Source organism: Mauremys reevesii, linkage group 7 (genome assembly GCF_016161935.1).
Source record: "Mauremys reevesii isolate NIE-2019 linkage group 7, ASM1616193v1, whole genome shotgun sequence".
Classification (NCBI taxonomy): domain Eukaryota; kingdom Metazoa; phylum Chordata; order Testudines; family Geoemydidae; genus Mauremys; species Mauremys reevesii.
The window spans coordinates 92,090,183-92,117,067 of record NC_052629.1 but is presented as its reverse complement, the minus strand read 5'-3'; the positions used below and the strand labels follow the sequence as shown (position 1 = coordinate 92,117,067).

The 26,885-nt window shown below is 42.1% G+C and overlaps 1 protein-coding gene and 1 long non-coding RNA gene across 2 annotated transcripts in view; one reads left to right on the top strand and one right to left on the bottom strand.

Annotated features, from left to right (window-relative positions):
* Positions 1 to 853: 853 nt before the first annotated feature.
* On the bottom strand, positions 854 to 26,579 carry LOC120369139. The gene is made up of 3 exons (XR_005582944.1): positions 26,326 to 26,579; positions 19,912 to 20,004; positions 854 to 1,046 (listed from the first exon to the last, which is right to left on the bottom strand). It is a non-coding gene; the product is annotated as an uncharacterized LOC120369139 (long non-coding RNA).
* The window catches only part of PTPDC1 (protein tyrosine phosphatase domain containing 1), a 45,654-nt gene continuing 37,225 nt past the window's right edge, over positions 18,457 to 26,885 (top strand). Inside the window, exons 1-2 of the mRNA XM_039482082.1 lie at positions 18,457 to 18,588; positions 19,556 to 19,636. The gene's annotated coding sequence lies outside the window, so the exon portion shown is untranslated. The remainder of the gene's footprint in view (positions 18,589 to 19,555; positions 19,637 to 26,885) is intronic.

Genomic DNA, 26,885 nt, shown 5'->3' with positions numbered 1-26,885 from the left:
CGCCCAGCCACCTCTGCAGCTGGGAGCCCCGGGTTGTTTTAAAGGCCCTGGGACTCCCAGCCATAGCCGGTGCCCCAGGGCCTTTAAATCTTGAGAGGCCATGCCTCTTCCAGTTGCGGCCACACCCTTTCTGGATGAGGCCACGCCCCCTCAGGACTCCGGCAGTACCGGTAAATCCTGTAAATTACTTTCACCCCTGATTTCACCCACTAATTAATCATGTCTCTTATCATCCCAGAGAGTTGATTTGGTTCAGGCCACAGGGAACAATGTAAAGCTAAATATTTGACATGGATTTTCCTCTTTACTTAACTGCAGCGACCTGAATTCAGAGTTCTATTTTTTCTCCTGCAAGAGCTGATGATTAAAATAAACCAATAAATAAATCCATGACGAGAACTGTAAGGAAGACAGCTCCTTGCTCTGCATCAGTCACTTGTGATGCTATCAACTTCTGTAAGAGAAATCCAGGGCTTGGCATGTAAAATACCTTTTAGTTTACTTTTCCAAATAATTGGTTTAAATTTGAAAGCTATGCATGTATCATGATAGTGATTTGAGACCCTATTATTCAGTACTGCCTAGAAGCCCCAGTCATGGACCAGGACCCCATTGTGCTAGGCGCTGTATAAACTTAAAACACATTTTTGCAATTTTCTTTTAAGAAAGCATTTTAGATCCCATTTAACAGAGGTATATGCAGATGAGTCACACAGAAACAATGACTTTAGTAAGTTACACGTTTTCAATTAGAACATGTCATACTTTATTGTTTACACTGTTTCCTTGTGAGATGAAACAAAGGTTAATTACAACAACTGAAACTTCAGGAAGATGGATTGGTTTGATAGCCTCTCCATATGGGTCTCCTTTTCATGGCAGCATGTGTACCACATCTTAAAGAGGGAGACAGAATGTGTAAGGAAGGCACATTTGAGCAATCAGACTGACATTTTTTTATTAGAGTATATTTATTTTTTATTATGTGCTTTGACAGAAGTCTCATGAAGTGCTATGCTCCTGCTGTAGGGTCAAAGTCTTGTGACCTGCAGGGATTTTAGGGAAAAGGAACATAATTTTAGAGGGCATGTTTATTATTTCTGCAAATGTTCTGTTTTCTAAGCTAAGCAAACAGTTTTTCAGTATGTACTTTGATGACAGCTTAACTCCACTGGCTCGCTTTCCTGAGTAGATCTTTCCTGCCAAATGTTTTTGATCACAATCTGGCAAACAAATCAACAATATTAATAAATACTAGTGCTGAGTAAATGATCTGCAACAAATAATTTATCAGATTTTTTTAAAGTTTCTCTTGCTGCTTGCAGAATACTTGTGAGCAATTCGTGATTTCCTTGCCTTTATTTGTTATTCAAAAGCATTCAGTTTTTGTCAAAACTCTGCAGAGCATCACAAAAAGTCTGTAAATGTTGGTTAGTTGCAATTGTATGGCTAAGTCACACAGTCTTGGTTCTGCACCCTGACTGGATGAGTGCTTGAGCTCTTCCAGCATGAATACATATGCTTGTGAATTTAAAATTAAACTCCTGCAAATACTTGCACATGCAGCTTCAAAATTTGTTTATACTGGCACAAATGTTCATGGAAAGAAGATGTGAAAGAGACAAGCGAACAGGCAAGGCAAACTCATTTTAAAACATAAATATCCCACTTTTTCATTATTTGCTGAGCTCCATTAAAGGCACTTAAGTTCAGTTGCTTTTTTCTAACGACTAAAATATATTTTTGAATGTACTTTTCTGTATCACCTGCATTCTTTCAAATTCCATTACATGGCCACTTTGCAAAGCCTGGCCAAGTTCTGTGTTTAACTGTGGCCCTTAAACACTGTTCCAGCAGCACAAAGACACTGTTAGGCCTAAAAAAATGACCTGAGGGAAACATCACTGTGTGACATTGCACTACCTGTGATTTTATGAAAATATGCTATTGAGAGTGAATATAATGTAACTGGAATATGCTTCATGCAAAAGGTCTCTTGTAAGGTATCATTACAGAGAGTATAGTCTACTGAGTGTGGTCATCCTATTTGTATAAATGTATCATTATTGTATCTGAAGCTAGAAATATGAAGTATTACTCTGAAGTCCTATTGTAATTATGCAAAGTGTGGGCCATTAATGGTGGTTTGGAATCTTGATGGCTCCCATTAACCAGGACAATTGATTGTAGGTGGCTATGTTTACTTGCAAGCCTTCCTGTGAGTCAAGCTGGGAAGAATGAAGACTGGGGGTCTCACAGGACATGTCACATAGTACTGGAATCCATCTTAAACCTGGTGCTTTTCCATTTGGAAGGAGGGGGTGGGGACCCAAAGAGACAAAAGTGGGTGGAACAGAACAAAGACAGCTGCAGTCATGAGAAATCCCCTAGCTACCACCTGAGTTGGAACAAGGACTGTACCAGGGGAAAGGATTGGGCCCTGACTAGAAAGGAGTCTAGTCCATGAAAGAAGCTTATTGGAACATCTCTGAGGGTGAGATTTACCTGCATACAGTTTCTTACTATATTAGGCTTAGACTTGCGTGTTTTTGTTTTATTTTGCTTGGTAATTTACTTTTGTTCTCTCTGTTATTACTTGGAACTACTTAAATCCTACTTTTTATACTTAATACAATCACTTTTGTTTATTAATTAACCCAGAGTATGCAATTAATTCCTTGGGGAGAAAACAGCTGTGCATATTTCTCTACCAGTGTTACAGAGAGCAGACAATTTATGAGTTTACCCTGTATAAGCTTTATACAGAATAAAATGTATTTATTTAGGGTTTGTATCCCATTGGGAACTGGTTGTCTGGGTGCTAGAGACAGGAGCACTTTCTACGCTGTTTTCAGTTAAGTCTTCAGCTTTTGGGGGATGTGGTTCAGACTTTGGTCTGTGTTTGCAGCAGGCTAGGGTGTCCGGCACAACAAGACAGGATACTGAAGTCCCAAGCTGGCAGGGAAAATGGGTTCAGAAGTAGTCTCAGCACATCAGGTGGCAGTCCCAAGGGGGTCTCTGTGACCCAACCCATCACACATTGAGTTAAAGGGGCTTTCTATGATGCCCTCCATTAGGGTAATGCTGAGGATATGTTGGGGGGAGGGCAGAGATATAGTGTGCTCTGTCTACTTTCTGCTGTGGAACAATCCCTACAGAGCTATTGCAGCTGAGCTTAAGTTAGAGCAAATTTGGGGATGCACTAACATACATTGGGTGCTCAGTAGGCCCTGGGCAGGGCTAAGAATACTGCAGGCACAAAGGTGGCTTAGTGCTACTTTTGACCCTTCCCCTGTTCCTGCACTGAATGTAACTCAGGAGGGACAGAGAACATGCCCCACTGCTTTCTTCAAGAAACACTTAGTTCTCTTCTAGTGAGACAGGTTGAGCCAAAGGGCTTGTAATGGGATTGTCACAGCCCTGGCTGAGCTCCCACTTATGGATTCTCACCAGGCAGCAGGCAGCTGTGTCTGGACCCAAACACTGAATTTGTGTACTTCTAAGCAACCCTGCATTTGGGCAGGCAACAGTCATAGTCTTTCAGGCATATTTCCTGAGTGCAGACTGTAGTATTACTTCTAGGGACTCAGTGGTCCAGCTCCCCTGGGCCCCAGAACTAGTGATGCTGATTCTTTCCCCCCACCCCCCAAGACACCCTAGTTACTCAAGTACAGCCTCCCCAGAGCACTACCCCCTGGGTACTCTGTTTTATAATTTAACCAATGAGACACATGTGACAGCTGAAGTACATAAGACACCAACTTTGCAGAGGAATTTCTAAACCAATCGCTCCTTACTCTCAGACAAAGCACAGGAGCCAGATCTAGGCAAAATACAAAACACACTTCCCTTCCCTAGAGACCTCACCACTCTGGAGCCTCCTTTGGGTTTTGGTTGGTGCCTTCAGGAGTCCCAGGTCCCTTCTCCCAACTGAGTCTTGTCTTCCTGGTCATGGAGCCACTTCAGCTTCCTGCAGCAAGTTCCCTCCCTCTAGCTTGTTCAGGTCTGACAGCCAAAAGGTTCCCCTTGCTCAGAAAGCATGTCCCTTTGAGTTCCCTGAACCACCCGAGTCTGTGAAGTTTTTTAAAAGCCAGTTCCAACACCTTGTTTTTTCAATTCTTCTTTTCTGCTATGGATTTTTCCACTACTCCAACCCCTTTGGCAGACAACCAAATAGAACTGATTTTCCCCTAGGCTGGAGCATTGTTCTAACGTGCTCCCAATTAGGTGACTGACTCTCCATTGTTCCTAGTCTGGGAGGTGACATCAGCCCCAGTACCAAATGGCTGATACATTGAGACATTCAATGAAACATCAATTTCATAACATCAGCCAGAATTCATAAGTTTCACACAGACAAATTTCCCAAACTCTCATGAGGATATAGTCCCTTTTACCTCTAGTCCAGAGATATAAATCCAGCATAGGTCTGTAATGACTGAAAATCATCACCATCGGAAAGCATGTCTATGTGAATTGAGTTGTTGGCGTCAATCCAGTTCTCTGTGAGCAAATTTTCACATCACAAAAATCACCCTGGTAATTGGCACTAATTACATTCTTATTAGCAATCTCAAGGAAGGCTAAGGATTACATGGGCAGGGGAATCATAGAATCATAGAATATCAGGGCTGGAAGGGACCTCAGGAGGTCATCTAGTCCAACCCCCTGCTCAAAGCAGGACCAATTCCCAACTAAATCATCCCAGCCAGGGCTTTGTCAAGCCTGACCTTAAAAACCTCTAAAGAAGGAGATTCCACCACCTCCCTAGGTAACCCATTCCAGTGCTTCACTACTCTCTGAGTGAAAAAGTTTTTCCTAATATCCAACCTAAACCTCCCCAACTGCAACTTGAGACCATTACTCCTTGTTCTGTCATCTGGTACCACTGAGAACAGTCTAGATCCATCCTCTTTGGAACCCCCTTTCAGGTAGTTGAAAGCAGCTATCAAATCCCCCCTCATTCTTCTCTTCTGCAGACTAAACAATCCCAGTTCCCTCAGCATCTCCTCATAAGTCATGTGCTCCAGCCCCCTAATCATTTTTGTTGCCCTCCGCTGGACTCTTTCCAATTTTTCCACATCCTTCTTGTAGTGTGGGGTCCAAAACTGGACACAGTACTCCAGATGAGGCCTACAATATGAACTACAATATTTTCTCACATTGGGATATATTTCTTTCTGGCCAGGGTTTAGGGTAGACTGGCTAGAGGCTGTGGCTTAGATTACTCCTTGGAAGCTTAAAATTGAAATATCATGAAAATGTGTTTTCCTCCATTGTGAGTCACACTGGTTTGTTACCGTAGGGCTGTTCTTGAGCACGTGTGCTGCAGGCTTCTTTCTTTAAAAAAAGCAAGGAAGCATTTGTTTTAAACAGTTAAACCCATTTACATACAGTGTGGGCTTTGCAAACAGATATTTGAACCGATTGTGGTAGATCACATTTAGGGTGTACAAACTTGGGTAGTATCACTTTAGAGTAACATGCTTTTCCAAATGAAGAATGAGTATTGTGGAAAAGCAGCGGACAAGGGCCTAGATCCTCATTTGTATTTAGGCTCCTGACTTCCACTGAAATCAATGGGATTCAGGTGCCTAAGTGCCAGTGAGGCTGAGCCAAGTTCTCAAGACCAATGTGTTCGATTCCCTGCTCTTCCATTGACTTGCTATGACATTAAGCATGAAACTTGAATTCTCTCGCCAGGATTTTCAAAGGTGATTTTAATGCTCTCTGCTTTCTGAAAACCGGGGTCCTTTAAGATGCAGACACTCAAAAAAACGAAGGCACCCCAAATCTCTAATCACTTTTTAAAATCTGGGCCTCTGCCCCTTCATTGCTCCATCTGTAAAACAGGGATGATACCTACCTGATGGGTTGAGACATAATTAAAGTTTTAAAAGTGCTTTTGGTCCTTTCATGAAAGATGTTCCTAGAAGTGTTTTTCTTAAAGTTAGAGCACAGGGAACATCCATATTTCTGTGATGGCCATCTGGTTTTGAACAACTCTTCACCTGATCAGGAGGACACATTGCATCATGCTTATTATTGTTTATTGATTGCAAAGGCCAAACCACTGTTTTGGGGGTCCTGAAATGAAAAGTGGCTGATAACTCTACAACATGCAACATAAAATGTGTGTAGGAGGGAAATTCAATACACAGTACTGAAAATAAATCAAATCAAATCAATAACTTAAAGCAGTAAGTTTGGCTGAAAAAAAATCAATAGGAGAGAAAGGATGATAGCAAGATAAGAGAGAGGGTTAAGTAATTTAATAGTGTAACCCTTCTGCCAGGCCGAATTGATAGCAGCAAGGGCCGGGTTCAATACATAGGGGTCCCTTCCCAACAACGTAATGCAAAACCAGCTTGAGCCTCCACCCAGTGACCTGGGAAAATCTTACACACACTCCGGGCGCCTCGAAGAGGCAATACTTCCCCTCTCGCAAGCACAGAGTCTCGGTGTAGCAGAAAATGTTTAATAACATGAGATAAACAACATAGCATTAAATTGGGAAAACACCTCAACTAGAGTTCATAGACCAAACCATGAGCAAAGACCCACCCCAGGAAATTGGGCCGCATCCTTTTCCCTGGGCTCTTGAGTCCAGCAACCCCCAAATCACCCCAAGACTCCAAAGTCCAGTACCCCAAATGTCCCAAAAGTCCCGCAACCCAAAAGTCTCTGTCCTGGGTCAGTGCAGCCCCAGAGTTCAAGAGTCTATCTGCAGGGTCGTCCCCCCCAGCCTGGGTAGAAAGGGGCAGCTTACGCGGTCCGGGGCCGACTGCCCTGCCTCTCCGTGGGGTTCTGCTTCCGCCTTCACTACAAACTGCTCTGCTCTACCAGCCACTCCACTCTGCTCCTCCAGCCGTCCCTGCAAACTGCTCAGCTCCGCTCGCTCCATGAGCTGCTCCAACTGTCCCACAAACTGCTCTGCTCCGCAATATAGCTTCAGGCTCCCCTACTAGTTAGCACAGCACTCAGCTCAGTGATTTCAGCTCTTAGTGATTTCAGCTTATAGTAGGGGAGCCCCAGTGCTGGTGCACCATTAGCCCAAAGTGAGTTCAGCTCAGTAACCTGTAACTAGATTCTTAAGGGAATCAAAAATCAGCTCTGATATTCAACAGTGGAGAGAGGAGGAGATGCAATTGGTGCTTCTGGCCTACACCACCAGGTACAGATACCTATCCCCAGCCTCTCTCAATTCACTGGGTTTTGGAACCCATGTCCCTTGTCTAACGAGTGCTACTTAGTTGATGGTGAGACTCTCTGTCATAAAACAGTTTCATAGTTCCTCATTTACATAATCAGGGTGACAACACTTTATTCCTCCTGCCCCAATAACAAAGAAATTGGGGACCCCACAGCTGTGAAAGTAACCATTTTAGGCTGCCGTGGGCTATGCTAGGCGGGGTGGGTGTGCCTATGCAAACATGATCAGCCTCTGAAATTCTTTTCCACACTCGCCATAATTCACCATCAGATGTCAGAATAGAGCTCATCCTGACTCTGTTTACATCAGCATACAGTAGGTGCCATTTGTCTCGTTTGGAGGGAGATAAAAGGTGAGATGGGAACCCGGATTGAGGGAAATGTTCTAGGGCTAGAAACTCAGCTTGTATAAACAGTAACACCCAGGGCCACCCGGGGGTGGGGGCAAGTGGGGCAATTCGCCTCAGGCCCCACAGGGGCCCCGCGAGCCCTGGCCCAGCGGCGGTCCGGGTCTTTGGTGGCATTTCGGCGACGGGGAGCCCTTCAGTGCTGCCGAAGATGCAGAGCGACTGAAGGGCCCCCTGCCGCCGAAATGCTGCAAAAGACCCGGACCGCCCCCGGATGAGTACAAGCATTGTAGCTCCGCCGCTTTGCCCCAGGCCCCCTGAATCCTCTGGGCAGTCCTGGTAACACCATTGACCTAAATTCAAACAAAATTAGCTTAGGATCTGGCCTCTAAACTCTAATAAATGCAATAGGGCATTCTATTGAATATAAGGTGCCACAAGTACTCCTGTTCTACTGAATATATTCATCATCTTCATAGCAGCCTCTCCCAATTATTTTTGTCTTGCTGTTGGCACGGTTTTGCTACATCTGCCCACTATCCCCCTTCTTTTGTTCCCCTCCTGTAATGCTGAGGTTTGTTACAAACAGGACAGATATTGTGGAATGTGTGATGGGCCTGGATAAACAATGTAAATGAAAGGCCTCTATTGAGAAGCAAGAACATCTCTGCAAGGATTGTATTCACTCTGGGAAAGAACACAGATACAGCTCTCCCCAGTGGGAAAACAGAATTTAAGAAAAAGAGTATAGAATAAAGAACTGCAAACCCAGTGCTTTGGGGGGGGGCAGCGGGAAACATTTGGTGACTGAGCAATCCTTCATGCTTTATACTGTAGTGTTTAGTTATTATAGGCAATGTCATGGAAATGATATGCAGGGTTTTCAATCATTTATTACATCAGTTGTATAATTTTTAATTATTTTCTAAATATTTTAGATTGTCAAAAACTTCCATTCTCTTCAATCCGAAAAAGGTAAAATAAAAAATTCATAAATCCATACGGTTCAGTGAGTCAGTTTCTTACTTTGCATGTCTATAGTGCCTTTCTTCTGAAGATCTCAAAGACACTTACAAAGAGATAGGTATTATTTTGTAAATGGGGAATCTGTGGCAGAGGACCTTATTCCAATTTAAGACCCCATTACATGTCAGAGAGGTGTTAAGGAGCCTAGATGTAAATGAGAATCAGGCACAGAGAATTTAAGTGATGTGCCAGAGGCCCAGGACAAAAACCCAAATCTCAAGGCCCAGCATGGTGCCCTAACCACTACACCGCAATTATAAATAATTTATTAAACAGATTGTAATCTAACATGAGCAGCATGCATTGCTGTGTATCAAAAAGGTAATAAAGGTAATAATTGGAGATATACCAATCTCCTAGAACTGGAATGGACCTTGAAAGGTCATCGAGTCCAGCCCCCTGCCTTCACTAGCAGGACCAATTTTTGCCCCAGATCCCTAAGTGGCCTCCTCAAGGATTGAACTCACAACCCTGGGTTTAGCAGGCCAATGCTCAAACAGCAGATTTATTTTTTAAAAAATGTGGTTTTAGCTGCCCTCTGATGCCAACTGCAGATCTGAGAGTGGAATCAGAGTCATGTTCCAAAATGCTCCTAACATTTTTTTTTAAATCTTGGGTCAAAATGTCGGAGCCATTCGCCGACAAGCACTGTGCTGTTCTTTGTTAAAACTGCAACAGAACACTTTATTAAATTGCTAGTGCATCCAAATCTCAAAACAAAAATCTGTTTTGCAGAAATGTTTGGCTTCCAGAATATCCTACACAAGGCACTTTGGACCAAATTCAACCCTTGTGTAAGTGATGGAGGTTTGCAGGACAATGCATTGGGTATTGCAGAAGTGTGTGATCGAGGTTCCAGAGCTCACCAAGGAATTTGAACAGTTGGGGCTCCAAACTATGCAGGAGCTATAGAAGGGACCCATGTGTCTATTCTGCGTCCCCCAGCAAGACCAGGAATACAATTTACATCATCTAGAATAAAAGTGTTTTAAAAATATATTTGAAAGAAAATGTGCATCATATTCATTTACCACAAGGTGGCATAGGTTGATCTAAGACAATTTCCAATCAAGTATATGTCAAAATCCATACGGAGGGCCAAATTCAGACTTGATGTAAGCTGGTGTAATTTCAATGGAGTTGCATCCACCAATATCAGATTTGAGTTTGGCCCCACAGTATTAAAGGTTCTGTGATTCTGTCTCTCAGAACTTCACCTATTCTGAAACTCAAACTCACTCCTGGATCCCTCCTATTTCTACCCTCTATATTCCAATGAAACCGCTCTCAGCAAAATATCAGATGACCTTTTCCTGCCTATATTTCAAGGCCAACACTCCAGTCTCATCTTCCTTGAGTTTTTTCTGACTTCAATACTATGGATGATTCTCTTCTCCTTGATATCCTGTCTTCCCTTGCCTGCTGTGACCCCTTCTTCTCCTGTTCTCCTCTTACATTTCTAAGACTGTCAGCATTTCTTTTGGTGGCTCTTCCTCTGTGCCATTCCTCCTTCTGTTACAGTCCCTCAGGACTCTGTTCTCAGCTCTACTCAGAGGCATTTCCACAAACACTTTCTCCTCTCCTTCTATGTAGAACACCTCTTTACCCCATTTGCCAAGCCACTTCACTTGTCTCTGCCAATGGGGGAGTCCTGATTTGGAAGGCTCTCTCCTGGAATGCGAGCAGCATCTCCTATGTAGTCCTTGGCCTCTTTAAGATCAATTAGTGCTAACTGTAATGGTGCTTTTCATTATTTTTCATAGAATCATAGAATCTCAGGGTTGGAAGGGACCTCAGGAGGTCCCCATTTTTGCACATGTCCCCTGGGAACTGAACAGGGAACATAAACTCATTTCAATCCTAGATAGATCTGGAGGTTAGCAGGGTTAACTCTACCTCCTGATTAAGGCTGTCAAGTGATTAAAAAAATTAATCACAATTAATCACACTGTTAAACAATAATAGAATGGGTGTTTTCTACATTTTCAAATATATTAATTTCAATTACAACACAGAATACAAAGTATATAGTGCTCACTTTATATTTTTGACTAGAAGTATTTGCACTGTAAAAAAACCAAAAGAAATAGTATTTTTCAATTCACCGAATACAAGTATTGTAGTGTAATTTCTTTATCATGAAAGTGCAACTTACAAATGTAGATTTTTTTGGTTATATAACTGCATTCAAAAACAAAACAATGTAAAACCTCAGCGCCTACAAGTCCACTCAGTCCTACTTCTTGTTCAGCCAATCACTCAGACAAACAAGTTTGTTTACATTTGCAGGAGATAATGCTTCAGCCACCATTCCAGGGGACATGCATCCATGCTGATGACAGGTTATGCTGTATAACAATCCAAAGCAGTGCGGACCGATGCATGTTCATTTTCATTAGCTGAGTCAGATACCACCAGCAGAAGGTTGATTTTCTTTTTTGGTAGTTTCTGTTTTTTCTGTAGTTTTTTCTGTAGTTTCCTCATTGGAGTGTTGCTCTTTTAAGACTTCTGAAAGCATGCTCCACACCTCGTCCCTCTCAGGTTTTGGAAGGCACTTCAGATTCTAAAACCTTGGGTCGAGTGCTGTAGCTATCTTTAGAAATCTCATATTGGTACCTTCTTTGCATTTTGTGAAATCTGCAGTGAAAGTGTTCTTAAAATGAACAACATGTGCTGGCTCATCATCCAGGACTGCTATAACATGAAATATCTATGGCAGAATGCAGGTAAAATCACAGAGCAGGATACATACAATTCTCCTCCAAGGAGTTCATTCACAAATTTTATTAACTCATTATTTTTTTAACGAGTGTCATTAGCATGGAAGCGTGTCCTCTGGAATGGTGACCGAAGCATGAAGGGACATATGAATGTTTAGCATATCTGGCATGTAAATACCTTGCAATGCCAGCTACAAAAGTTCCATGCAAATGCCTGTTCTCACTTTCTGGTGACATTGTAAATAAGAAGAGGGCAGCATTATTTCCTGTAAATGTAAACATACTTGTTTGTCTTAGCAATTGGTTGAACAAGAAGTAGGACTGAGTGGACTTGTAGGCTCTGAAGTTTTACATTGTTTTGTTTTTGAGTGCAATTATGTAACAAAAAAACTCTATATCTGTAAGTTGCACTTTCACGATACAGAGATTACATTACAATACTTGTATGAGGTGAATTGAAAAATACTATTTATTTTATCATTTTACAGTGCAAATATTTGTAATCAATAATAATATACACTTATTTCAATTACAACACAGAATATAATATATATGAAAATGGAGAAAATCATCCAAAATATTTAATAAATTTCAATTGGTATTCTATTGTTTAACAGCACGATTAAAACTGTGATTAATCACGATTAATTTTTTTAATCACGATGAATTTTTTTGAGTTAATCAGGTGAGTTAACTGCGATTAATCAACAGCCCTACTCATGATACAACGTCATTTCCAACTATCATAAAAGAAAGCACCTTATGTTCTCAATATCCCATCTGTCGCTCCATAAACAAGTCAAAACTGCCCCTCCCAATAAGGATCTGGAACCCACTGTAATTTCATATATCAGGAGACTTTTGATTTAAGATCACTTGTGAATTACAATATTGAGAATATTTTTGCTGACATTTGTTTTAAATTCCAGTGTTTAAGCCGAGTGCACCTTCGGGCCAGACCACATCAACCTGCAAGTCATCAGAGAGTAGATGCAACAGTTCAATGGAAAGCTAAGAGGGGGCAGTTTAAGCAGATACTAGATGTTTCAAGATTCCAAGGACAGTAGTGATTTAAAAAATAAATTACAATAATTTAAATAGCAGGCTGAGGGTGAGAGGAAGGTGGAAATCCTAGAGATTCTTTCCTGTTACTTTATCCTCATGGACATGTAAAAATGAGGGAGGCCATGCAGATGTCTCTTTATATCTTGTCCATTTTATGACAAAGAGATACTATCAGTTGACTAGAATATTGGCATAGAATAATGATCTCTTCCTTAAGGATAGAGGCAAAATCCAGATGTTTATTTTCAAAACGTGAGATGTGATTCTGTGACAATATCCTATTACAAAACACTTTATGAATCAGAGAAAGCCTCTAGAAAATGTTCATTTTATTTGTATTAAACCAGTGACTGATGGTGATATCAGTTGTCTGATAAGACTTCCAGCTGCCAGCTGTTGAGCACTCTCAATTCCCACTGAACAGCATGCATTGATTTGCTCTGAGAACATCTCAGCTGTTGGTTTCAAACAGGGAATAAATGATTCATAAAAGTGGAATTTGTAAGAGCATCTGAATAAGCACATTTAGGACTAGCTGATGTTTTTAGGTCCTGTCCCTCAGAGTTTTCAGCTCCTCAAAAGATCAGAGCTTTCATTTAAAAAAAAGTATTGGCTACAAGAGGGTCAGACATTCAGGAAACTGATTACATGACCCAAATTCTGTTTGGCAGCCTACAGGAAGTTTAATTTCTTCAAGTCATTATGCCATAAGAAATAAATATAAGGTAAGAAATGAATTATGAAATCTACACCTCACAGCATTCTTGCTGAGAGCTCAATTCTGCAAGGTGCTGAGTATTCTGGCCTTCATCCAGCAAAACATTTAAGCATGTAAGCATTACACTGAAGTTAATAGCACTACTCACAAGCTTAAAGCTAAGCATGTACTTTAAACTGTTTGCTGGAACTAGAGCAGGGTACTCAGTGCTTTGTAGGATTGAGCCCTAAACACCAGTTTTCCTGCACTATAATGTAGTTAATTTTAGAGTGAAAATCCTCAATTTCAGTGAAATTTCTTGACATGTAGATTTTACAGAATAACAGCATTCAGAAGAGCTGAAGTGGAAGTCCTTCAGAATGCTAAATGTGCACATTGTTTACCATTAATCAGCTGTAGGAGTAAATTATTGAACTGAGTGAAGCTCTGTCTTTTGAAGTGTTTAAGAGGTCCATCTGAAGGGTAATAATATATTAAAAATTACTTACCTATAGTGATGTTAAAAACCCTAACTAAAATTTCCTTGGTAAATTTTCTTCACTGCTGCTCTCACTCCATATTTTTAAGCACAAGATAGATATGAAAAATAAACCCAAAATCAGGGCCCCTGAGTAGAGCTCAACTAGCAAAGCTGTAAACTCAGGAGTACCATGGGATTATCCATCCTCCTCCCCAGCCTGTCACTTAAACCCCGTTAGTATTTTATTATCGCATAACATTTTTTAATCCAAACTGACCAATCATTGGTCCATAATCAAACCATAACTCATGAAGTTCGATGATGCCACTTGTCACTTGTGCATACACCAGTAGTTTTCAATTTGAACTATCTTAAACAGAACATTTGACAAGCCCCTCCTCTTTCTTAGTTTACTCCTGGGGGAATTCTGCACCAAAAAAATAAAAATTCTGTGCACAATATTTTAAAATTCTGCATATTTTATTTTTCAAAATAATATAATCACACCAGTTTCAATTATTTTTGGTTATTTTTTTCAAAATACCTGTTAGCAAGTATGTCTGCAACAATACAGACAATAAAAAAGATTCAGAAAATGTTTTTTGACAAATAGATTCCTTATTAGGCATATTAATACAGAACTCTGAGTAATAATTCATTTAAATGAAAATATAAAACCATATTTCCTGCACCCCTCAGAAGCAATGCAAAAGTTTGGGGGAGTCAGGGGTAATGGAGGAGCTAAGGGAGAGGGAAGTAAATTGCTGGGAAGGAGCCTGGGTGTGAACTTACAGGGTTATTGGGGAAAAAGCATGGAACAGGTTTTTTAGGGGGCAGGGAGGGATTATTAGGGAGTTTCCCCCATGCAGACCCCCAGCCTCTCCCATTGTCAGGCACATCTGCCCCATCCCCATATGTTCCTGCACCCCCATGTGTCCTTGCACCCACTAGCCACGTGTCCCTCCACCCCTACTCAGACACCCACTCCCCCATCCCCATACAGCCCTACCCCCCCTCCCTGTCCCCATGTGTCTCTGTGCCCCCACCCAGCCATGCCCCTGGCCCTATGTAGCGCTGCACCCCCTCCCCCATCACCATGTGGTCCTGCACCTCCTTTCCCTCTGGGGCCCTGTGCCTTCACTCCCATTCAGCCCCTGCCCCAGTCTGTCCTTCTCCCATTAGCCCTTATGAGCCCCTCTGCAGGTTCTCTCTCTTCCCTAGCTGGCTGGGAGCTGTTGTGGTCTAGCGCCACAGCGCCCTCTGGTGGGAAAAAGGTGGAACTGCAAAAGTTATTTTCTGCTGGGAGCGGCTGCTGTTCTCGTACCACAGCGCCCTCTGGTGGGAAGAAGGCAGAATTGCAGCAACATTTCGACAAGCTTTTTTCTGCCCATAACATTAAAAGTATGCACAGCTCATTAATTATGTGCACACGCAGTAGTGCAGAATTCCCCCAGAAGTATTAGTTTCAGTTTGGAGACGAGATAAGCCCTCTTCAGATGGGAGATAAATTAATGTAGAAAAAAAATCTATACTGCTATGATTGTGAGACACAACAGAATTCATGAGGCTCTTTGTTTTCCCTTATACAGTAACTCCTCACTTAAAGTCATCCTAATTAACCTTGTTAGGTTGCTGATCAATTAGGGAACATGCTCACTTAAAGTTGTACAATGCTCTCTTATAATGTTATTGGCAGCTGCCTGCTTTGTCCACTGCTTTCAGGAAGAGCAGCCCCCATTGCAGCTAGCTGATGGAGGCTTGGAACCAGGGTGGACCTGACTGGCAGCCCAACTATTAGCTCCCCGCAACCTTAAGTTCCCTGTGCAGCAGCCGCCCAGCAGGCTATCAATTGCTGGCAGTTCAGCTGTCTCCCCCACTATGTGAAGCTCCTGCCCTCTGCCTTGGAGCTGCTACCGGGAGCCTCCTGCTTGCTGTTTGGAGACGACGGGGGGGAGGGGAAAGACAGGGGCTAATGTCAGGGTGTCCTCCTCCCCCTCCCCCCTTTTCCACATAGAGCAGGGTGGGGACACGACAGGACTCAGGACAGAGGGAGCTTGCTGGCCACAGCTGCTGTCTCAACTTCCTGATCTACTTAAAAGGGCAATATACTTACAGCGGTGTCAGGGTACTTAAAGGGGCAATGCACATCTCTCTCTCTCTTGCTCACAGGGTGTGTGTCTATGTCTGCCATGCTGTCTCCCCTCCCTCCATTCGTGCTGTCTTGTACAGTATGAGGCTACATTAACAACAATGTGCTAACCCTTGAGGGCTCAGCTGAATGCTGGTTCATCATTTAACAGTAAGGCATTCCCTGGGAAATAGCCACCCTGTTCCATCCTCTGACTTCACCACCTCAACCAAGCTTCACAATCATCATTGCTGTGTACAGTATTAAATTGTTTGTTTAAAACTTATTCTGTGTGTGTATGTGTGTATATATACACACACACCAGACAAAAAACTATCTATCTATCTATCTATATAAATAAAAGTTTTTTGTCTGGTGAACAAAATTTCCCTGGAACGTAATCCCCCCTATTTACATTAATTCTTATGGGGAAATTGGATTCACTTAACATCGTTTTGCTTAAAGTCCCATTTTTCAGGAACATAACTACAACGTTAAGCAAAGAGTTACTGTAGGTTTCTCCTGTTTGACAGCAGGCATTGATAGGGTAACCATGCATCCTTGGAAATAAATCTGAAGTGTCCCTGTTTTCAGGACTTGTCCTGGTGTCCCTTTTATTAAAATAAAGTTTTGTCACAATTTGTGTAACCCTGCACTCTGCTCACCTGAAGCAGCCACTAGCCCAGTGGTAGCCAACCTGTGGCCCACATGCAGCCCATCAGGGTAAGCTGATTTCAGGCCATGAGACATCTTGCGGACATTGACTGTCTGCAGGCACAGCCCCCTACAGCTCCCAGTGGCCACAGTTTGCCGTTCCTGGCCAATTGGAGCTGTGGGAAGCAGCGGCCAGCACGTCCCTGCGGCCCACCACTTCCTGTAGCTCCCATTGGCCCGGAATGGCGAACCGTAGCCACTGGGAGCTGCGGGGCACCATGCCCGCGGTCAATGTCTGCAAAATGTCTCGCGGCCTGCAATCAGCTTACCCTGATGGGCCGCATGTGGGCTGCAAGTTGCCCATCACTGCACTAGCCAGTGGGGACCTATACATACCTGGGATCATCCCTTCATCCCCAATTGCTATGTTGCTACACTGCCCTCTTCTGCACTGCAAGAACTCCCAGGAAGCTCCCACTCTGAACAAATCCTCAAACCAATCCTCCCATGAACGTAAGGTGATAGACAAGGTAAGGGATGGGGAACAGCTTGGCTGAGAACACTCTTTGCTCTCTTCCCCAGTTGCCATAACTCTCTTATACAAAAACCTCAAGGGCTGCCACTAAAAAACACACCCTCCCATTGGTGTCCAACTTGAAAACCTGCCTGCTCTGTGCATTAATCATATTAGTAAATTGAGGAAAACTCACAGGGACTTTCTCACTCTGTATGTTTCAGCCATCAAGTTGTGCTTGCTTGTGAATATTTAATAATGCACCTGAGGCCCTCAGATCCTTATCCTGCCCTTCCTGGAGCCAATCAGAAAATTCTCATTAAGTATAATGGGAAGACAATTGGACTGCAAGACTCAAATGTGACTGTCTACTGGCTCAAGATGCTACAGACTGAAATAGTTCCATAGAGCCAAAGTTATTCATTTGATTGTATTTTTATCTCTATAGTTAATTGATATTCTCCATGCTGTGACACATAATATGTATAAGAGAGGAAAGACAGTCTATAGTTAAGGCACTAACCAAGTTCAATTCCCTACTTCACCACAGACTTCCTGTATGACCTTGAGCAAGTCCCTTAGCCTCTCTATGTCCCAGTTGTCCTTATGTTAAAAATGGGGACAATATTACTTCCCTATCTCACAGGGGTGTTGTAAGGATAAATATTATGAAACACTTTCTGAGATCTACTCTTAAAAACATATTCTATGAAAGCTAGGTGGACTCGATGACCTCTCGAGGTCCCTTCCAGTCCTAGAGTCTATGAATGAATAACCACCTTCAAAATCATTCTGACTGAAAGTATAAAGGCTATAGGGCAAAAATTAAAGCAAAAGAAACAAACAAACTGTTAAGTAAATCAATACATTTTCAGAGTAAATATTAGAACTACCTGTCGTTGGGGCAGTATTTTGTGCAAAGATGGTATGTTTGTGGATGGTGTGTGAATACATCAAAAAATTCTGGCTACCACATCTTCTTTTGTTACAGACAGTGTGGGAGAAAGCGGGTGGACTGCAAACATAAATCTTGGGCAAACTGGCCCCAGCAGTGAAGTGCAGGATGTAGGCATAACCCTTATGTGAATAATGTTGCTTTTCGATTAAATGGGAAGTGCAGAACAGTGAGCAATCCAGTGTAGCAGGGAAAACTCTAGTTCTCTTGCCTTTGGATGTAGAAAAACCCATGGTGCCAGTCCTGCCCCCATCCTTGACCCCTGTATCCACACCTTCATCCCAGTCCCATCTGCCCCCCATCCTCCACCACCGCTTCCCCCCTTCATCCCAGTCCCGTCTGCCCCCCTTCCTCCACCACCGCTTCCCCCCTTCACCCCAGTGCTGTCTGCTCCCCATCCTCCAACACCGCTTCCACCCCTTCACCGAGGTCCCACCTGCCCCCCATCCTCCACCACCACTTCCACCCCTTCACCCCAGTGCTGTCTGCCCCCCATCCTCCACCACTTCCCCCCCTTCACCCCAGTCCCACCTGCCCCCCATCCTCCACCACCGCTGCCTTCCCGTCACCCCGGTCCCGCCCGCCCCCATCCTCCACCACTTCCCCCTCCCGTCCATCACCGCCCCGCCACATCTCACTAGTCCCCTACGCAGGTGTCCCTGTTTGGCGCATGCGCATTCCCCGCCTCCGGCCGGCTAGCGGCCCGAAGGCGGGGCCGCGCCCCCTGCCCAGCCCCAAGCCGGGCTGCCCGGGCCCGCCTGGCAGCGGAGCAGCGGGAGCGGCAGCAAGGTGGGTCTGTCGCCCTCGCCACCCCCTCCCCGTCGGCCGCCATCGGGATCCAGCCGCCCCCCCCGCAGCCGCCTCAGCCCCTCCCCTCTCTAACCCCGCCCCCCGCGGCTCCCCTCATCCCCGGCCTAGCGCCAGCCTCCCCCACCCCGCGGCTTGTGGGTCCGGCTCCCCGGCAGCGGGGGCAGCATCTTGTGGCTGCTCCCCGCCCCCGGCCAGCGCTGAGCCGGCAGAACCAGCCCCGCCCCCAGCCCCAGGCTGGGCAGGGGCAGGGGCAGGGGCAGGGGCAGGGGGTCCTTGTGCCCAGGGAAGCCCCAGCCTGTGTGGGCAGGGAGGTGTGTACACAGGGGTGCTGTGGGTGCGCAGGGCATCCAAAGGGTTTGGTGATAAAAAGCCAGGACCAAGCCATCTCCCTTCCCCTGGTGCCAGGAGCCCAGCCTGGCAGGCAGGGTACTTACCCCAAGCCTGACTTGTCAAATCATTCCCTGTACATCCGCCTCCGGGGGGGGGGGCGTTGTCCCTCTTCAGACAGGCAGTGGGAAGGATTCACCCAGCTAGTCCATCAGCCCCCCCAGCCTGCCGTGACAGAGTTTGTGGGGGTTGGAATCGAACAAGCGCACAGGTGCATGCACGTACATACTTGCCTGCGTAGGCACAGTGTATGAGCGCACGGACTTGTGTGCACACTCATGCAGACACACTCACATAGATGGAGTCTGATAAATTAGCCAGTCATTGACCAGTTGCTTTATTGGGCCAAGCTGTAGAAAGTCTGGTAGTAGAAGGCAATGTAATAGATTTTTTTCCCCATTTCTAGATTTAAGGTTTCACAGAAGTGACAGATGGAAAAGATCTGTTAGGGCCCATCTAATTAAACTTTGCTTTGGGCAGTCTAGTTTTAAACATCCTAAATGTGTGCCTGTGTGTGTATAAGTGTAATTTTGAGGTTTTGTTATTGTTCTGTGCCCAGGAAGGCAGAGATCAGCAAGAAGAATGTGCTTGATATTCCACTTCCTATGGAAGCTGCTGGGCTTTGCTCTTCATAGCTGAGGTAAGGAGATGGGTTCAAGAGTATTTTGGTTGGTGAAGGGTATTCAGCACCAGCAAAAAGCATTAAAGAGCAGTTACACCCAGGAAAGTGACTTTAGATGTGCCGTTGTGCAGCTCCATGCTTACCTCAGTGACATCAAGAGCAAATGTACTCAATGGCTATGTTAAAAGATTAATTTTGACTTCTGGCACTGTTAATTCCACCTGGGCTTCTAAAAACAAACTGTACTTTGTGGCTGGCAACTCATTACCAGGAATAACCATTTTTCAGCTGACCTTTCTGAAAGTGGTTGACAAGTTTGTTGATGAAGCAAGAGTCATAGTAGGATCCTGCTTATTCTCTCGAGGGCCATAGAGTACTGGCTGGCTCTGTGGGGTTTAATAGGAACACAAACATTTGTTTGTCATTCAAGTTAGCACACACAATGCTGCAGTGAATTAGACACACACTGAGCAGATCTCTTGGATAAGGCAGCACCACTTTTATATGATTACTTTTCAGTCTATATCTGTACTTTAAATTGAAACAGGCTGTCCTCTTCAAACTCTGACATTTTCATTCCTTCTCTTGGCAGTTAGTTCCTAGAGTTAACCAATACTTATTTTACCCAACTCTTTTTAGAGAAACAACCTTTAGTCCCTTCCTCAGTTTAATTTGAGATGAAGAATATGCCAACACGTTTTTCTTTTCATTTTAACTCACTCCTGATAGTAATTTTGTATACCTAGTTGTTAGACTCTGTTTCTGTTTTTGCCAATAGGCTGATCTTAACACTTCATTTATTGGATGAACGAACAAATAAATAACAGAGTGATTAGCTTGCATGTTTATGATGTAGAGTTAATTGTTTTTCTTTTGAACAGCTCCCTTGATTATTATTTCTTAGAAGGAACCATCTGTTTTCAGGAGGCCTGCACCTCAGTCAGTGAAATTGGGCACCAAGTCTGTGGAGTAATTAATCCCAAAGTAATACATGTGAAGTAAGCCAAGTGTCTGCAGTTGCTCTTTATTTTGAAGCAATTTTCTCCATCTAGTTTTTGCATCAAGAGTTTCTGTAAAACCTGTATGGAGGCTCCATGTGTTAGACAGCTTGGGAAAAGTAAATGAGAGAGATAATACTTGAGTCTTCAGGGTCAGGCACTGTCAATTTAAGATATAATTAACTAGTTGGTCCTTTCCTATAATTGGATTTCTTGGTTGGCAGCATAAAACCACTTGGATAATATTTCTTAACATCTGTTTTAGTGCAATGTCTAACAATTGTGAAACTGGTTTATTATACTGTATTGGTGACTTTATATAATAGCAAAATATGGTGAAGGCTACAAATAATGAAGGCTTGATCATGACTGGAAGCTGTACAGTTTGACAGTAGAATACATTCCATGGGTGTTGGGAAGGTAGAGTTTAGTGGGATATGTAGAAATTAAAGACTTTTCCATGGTGTGAATAGTGTGCAGGATCATTTTTCAGCTGGAAATATATTCTGGGGGTTTATGGATGAGGAACGTTGCTGAAGATTAGTATAATGCCATGAACAGTGGAAAAAGCAAAATGATTTTCTTTTAAAAAGACGCTTTCAATTCAAATGTCACTCCTGTCTGAAAATGTTTTACCGACAATTGATACAAGTAACACCTCATGCTATTGCAACTAAAAGATAAAGGATTTTTTCAGTGTGTGCATTCAACTGCACAGTTATGCTTCTAGTCAATTTTCTGTCTTTTTTCCTACAGAAAAAGAAGTGAGAAGTACTGTAAAGATTGGAAACTGTAATTGTAAAATCACAAAAACTTGGCAGGGGAATTTAGGGGCATGTGTAATACCTGAAACTGTTTAACTTTTTTGATAGTGAATACATTTTCAAGTTTTTAATATTAGCTTTTTGATTCTTTACAGATCTAAAAATATTTCTGTATAACACATTTTAAGCTATAGTAATACAGTGAGGCAAGAAAATGTAGTTGAACTTGTTTACTTTGTGCCAGCTAAAAACTGGACGCTAAGCCATCAAGTTATTGGTTCACAGGCTTGTTTGTCCTCTAAGTTATATATAGTATGCTGAACTGCTAACATCTGTTTAGAGAGAGATGACTCAGTTGGTGATAGACATCAGTAAGTAGGTCCAGAAGCGGGATGAGAAATGCGTAGTGCTCAGTTGATTTAACTGCCTAGGATTTTAATCACACTTCTTTAAACCATTCACGTAACGTTAAAAAAATTGTGATGTTTATGGCATTTTGTAAATCAGAATATTAAAATTCATGCAATTGCAGAATAGGTTTGCTAATAAAATTGAGATTTGTAAACTCATGAGAGTTTAAACTCGTAAGATAAATAGTATTCCCAGGATGACACTTCTCAAGCTGGATTGAGACCAAGTATACATTGGAGCCACATATGATACACATTTATATATTTTTTTTAAATGGAAGGAAGGAAGGGGATTTTACTAGGCAATTAACATATAAAATCAATGGAAAGTTAATTGGGCAGCTAAACCCTGTGCAAATTAACTTTGGTGGACAGGACTGCAGAGATATACCTTAAAACATCTCATGCCATAACCACGTCATAAAACTGCAGTGTTATTGCCAACTGAAAGAGAATGTAACCTGAAACATATACTTTGGATCATTCTTGATTTATAGCATAATACATGGGTTCTCCATTCAGTTAAAGTAATAACGTTTCTTTGTTTCAAGTAGAGTGGCCACAGAATTACAAAGATACCAGGCAGTTTCTCTCTTACTTTACCAAAAATTTAGTGGTTTCAAGTCCTTCGCTTCTAAAAGTATGGCCAATCACCACCCTTTGTTTGAGATCAATTACTTTGTCATTGGCAAAAATCCTGATTGTGGAGCCAAATTGTAGATGTCTATTGTATATTCTGCACTCATTTCCTATAGGAGATCTGAAGAAGAACAGGTAGTAGAAATATGCAATGTGTACCACAGAAAAGGATTTTCCGCTATTGTATAAATTTATATAAGTCTGTGAGTCCATACACCCACCACGTACTAGTCACTTTCCAAACAGAGGAAGACAGTCCATGCACTTACTCAATGTAAAGTGTGTCTATTTATGTATGTATGTATTATGTTTAGGTTTGCTTTCATAGTAGGTGACACTGCAGACTATAGGAACTCCTACACAAGGAATTGTGACTCACTAAGAAAAAACATATTAGATTATGCGTGATCTAAGGAAGAAGCACATCAATTAAAAGTTGAAGATAAGCTGCACTGCATTTGTATCTTTTTAATTGTTTAATATTTCTAAGTATGCTAATGAACGTTTGGAAGATTTCTTTCCTGGTTTTTATACCTCTTGCAGTACTCTGTCTTAAGGGGGGTGGGGGAAACTGCTTCAAGGACAGAAATTCCCCTAATATTTTTCCTGTGCCTCATTAGTCTAGTATGTCTTGAAGGGGAACCAAATCACATTGTGTCCTCTTAATACTTTGATCCTTTGTTTGAATGTGTGAGAATGATACTTGCAGATCATTAAACTCTTTCAGGCCAGGTACAAAAGGCCGGAGTGGCATAATGGGGCTCTAAAAGCCTTGTATCTGGTTGGAGGATGGTGGGAGGATTCCCCTGGTGCAGGTATTGTGGAAGATAGCTGTAAGGCTATCTTCTGAGGCTTCTCTTGCAAATCATGGCATGAGGGTGAGACAGGGTCAAGAGCAGTGTGTCAGAGCCCACAGCACAAAGTGCTTTGACTAATAGGACAGCTCAAGAAGACAGCTTTAATTTAGGTCCCTAGGGATATATCCAAAACGGTTTAGCAGATACAATCTTAAAACTAAAATTCTAGATACAGAAATAAGAAACCCATTCAGTTCTCCATTATTTACAGATGTTTGAGTCTCACCCCTTCCAGCTATTACTCATCAGCAAATCTCCAACCCAGGTCTTTGTGATGGTACTTTTAGTCCAGTTGAGGCACTATAGTGGGGGTTCCTAATCTTTTACCTATCATGAATCCTTTTTTGGCTATCCATAAACTTGAGAATTCTTCATTTCATAAGAATTTGTTAATATTAACCTGAGTCCCTAGTCACAGTCCTCATCCACCACTATGCTGTTGAGATACCTCAGGCTGAAAGTATATTCTAGGGATTAGCCTCACATAAATCAGATACAAAGATAATGAGAGGGAGCCCACACAACACATGCTTATTATTGAAAAAATAAAAATAAAAAAAGGCTTTTGCAGGCTGACCACCTTTTCTGCCTAATAAGTTAACTTGCTATGAGTCTGAGAACTGAGACATTCAGGACAAGATTATGGATTGTAATAGAAGAACAAGAGCCCATTTATTACAGTGTTGAAATAAGCATAATTGAAAATAGAATAAAAGCAATGCATTTTGCACAATTGAGACATTTTCATTGAGTTTGATTTCTTCCATTTTTTCATAATATATCTTGAACCACATATAAAACATACCTTTTCTAAACAACATCAAATGAACATTTTGGAACTTTTTATTGGAAAAATCTCTGAATTTTATTTCAAGAATACTTGAACAATTATAATATTTGTACTATCACACTGAATGTCTGTTGTTGCTGCTGCTAAGACAGTAGCTATTGTACTCAAATATCTACTTGCTCTCTGAGTTGATTACGTAAGTGTCAGATGGCAGAATTGTGATCTAAGTGAGGGACAGTTAAATGCTAAATGTTTTAGAAATGTCAAGTTGCCAAACAGAGACGTAGGAAGTCAGTGCTGTAATTTAATCTTAAAGCATTCCTGTCACTTAAATATTATTACCCCCTTTTATGGATGTGGGAAATTGAGGCAGAGGGGTCAACTGATTTGCCCAGGGCCATGGAGTCAGTTAATGTCAGTGCAAGGATTAAAACGTGGAAGTTCCTGGCTTTCAAAGGCTATGTCTACGCTACACATCATTAGCAGCTACATGCTGCAGGGAAAAGCAAGCTGCATCTGCACTGCATTGTGTAGCTACATGTAAGTGAAAGGCTCTGGCAGAGGGGATGCAGTGGGGAAAGGCTGACCCTGCTTCCCCACTGCCACAGCCTTTCCCTTCTGCTGGAGTCTTTACTCACCTGAGCTGTGCTTCAGATTCAACACTGCTGTTTATACCTGTCCTGGGGGGCTACAGAGATATGTATACTATACTCTGCTGAAAAAAAGCATAATGTAGACATACCCAAAATGGGACTCCTTGTTCACTGTACTCCGTTCTAGGGCAAGGTGACTGTGGTGCAGGGTTGAGGGAAGAGGGTGGAACCGCAATGGGAGCAGCTGGAGGAGGGAAGTATCTCTTCCTCCCGTCCCCACCCCAGGACCTAGTACAGAGACTGAATTTTTGATTAAATGGGGAGGTTTTAGTTGCGACTTTCCTTGTGGTTCAGTCCTCATAGCTAAGAACAGATTTCCTAGAATGTGTTCCTCTTACAAGAGTAGTTTAGTCACCCTTACCAATCACAAGTTTAAACCATTGTATACTCATTATGTAGTCACTCAGTACAACTCTCCATCTTTAGAAATATCCTTTGAATTTAAATCCTCTTGCTATTGTGCTACACCATCTCATTATATTTACAACTTCCCCTTTGGTGACAGCTTTAATTAATAGTGAAGGAAAGGAGAAACGAGGAGGGAATATGGGAAGATAGGACTGTCTGTAGAGGGACAGGGAGAATCTTTAAAAAAGATTGCACTTGATAGAAAACTTGAAACTGTATTTGTATTGTTTCAGATTATACATTTATCCTTTATCACTAAGAATACATGCAATTTCTGAGTGGAATAATACATTTCAGATGGTGTGGTTGGCATGGCCTTTGGTCTTAGGCCACACTAGGCACCTAATGCATGTTTTTAGCTTACAACTACATTTTATTGTGTGTTGTGTGTGTGTGTTAGAGTACAGGACTGAGAGTCCAAGCTGAGTTCTCTTTCCTGAGTCCTGACTCTGCACGTGACTTGATAAACTGGATCCAAAATTAGAAGCTGTAAACAAGCTTTTATAAATCCTAAAACAAATAAAAATGTTTCCCCAATATTTGAAATTATAATAAAAACACTTGTTTATAAACAAACACTGCCCTGCAGTGTTTGAGTCTAAACATCTCAACATTAGGAACCTGAAAGCAAAGCTGGCTTCATTGCTTTTCATTGCCCAAACAAAGAGAAGCAAAATGTAAATGAAGAGCATAGATTAAATTTCCAAAGCTGACTCGGAGATTTAGACACAAAAGTCCCATTAAAATTAATATTAGCTTTGAAAATCTCAAATCTAAAGTGATAAGTAGATTGGATCTTTAGTGTTAGTAATAGATAATGTGTGTGTTTGTAATGCATGATAATTTTAAGTTCCCAGTGTCCCTTAATTCTCTCTCTTTGACTTTCTCCCTCTTATAAAGCATTTTGACATTCTTAAATAAAGGTACAATGTGAGAACATAATATTAAATGCAGTGCAGTTCCAGTGCAGTGTGTCATATTTTATGCTTTAACACAAGATAACTTGAAAGATCCTGTAAGTACCACAGTATGGCACCAAAAATAGATTTATTTTCAATTAGTTATATTAGATCAGAGTGACACCTAGAAACTGTGGGGGATACATATCTTATACATGCCAAGGATATAATGGAGACAAAAGGACATTTAAAATAAATCAGACATTCACATTTGTTCAGTTCTCCTTACCTTAGTTCATATTTGCATTTTCAGGACAGTTTGAAGCTTTGATTCTGCCTGTTTAATTGCATTATGGAAGTGCATTAACTGTGGTGTTAACTGTAGTCAGAATTTTTAAACTTGCAGTTTTCCATTGGTCTAAGCAGATAAATTAGTTGTCTGGGGATCATGGACAGGTGAATGTTAAGCCTTCTGTAATGCAGCCCTAAGACAGCATAGACAGTTCTAGTCACACTAGTTGCTAAACATCTAGTGACCAGGTCCTGTTCTACTTACCTAAAAAACCTGTTAATGTGGCTGTCTGGTTGGGATAGTTCAGTAGAATTTTCCAAAGTGCTTAGGATTCTTTTTTTGTTTAAATAGTAACTGCTGAGTTCTAAAGGCTTCAAGAGTATTAATTCATTTGCCTGTGGCTGTGCATTAATTCTTTGAAAACAGCAAACAATATGGTTAACCCAAAAAATAACTCCTCAGCTGGCTCAAAACCTCCTAGCCCTAATGAAAATAGAAATGAAGTAGTAATTGGTTTGAACAAACAGGCGTGACATTGAACCATGGAGCTAGCTAAA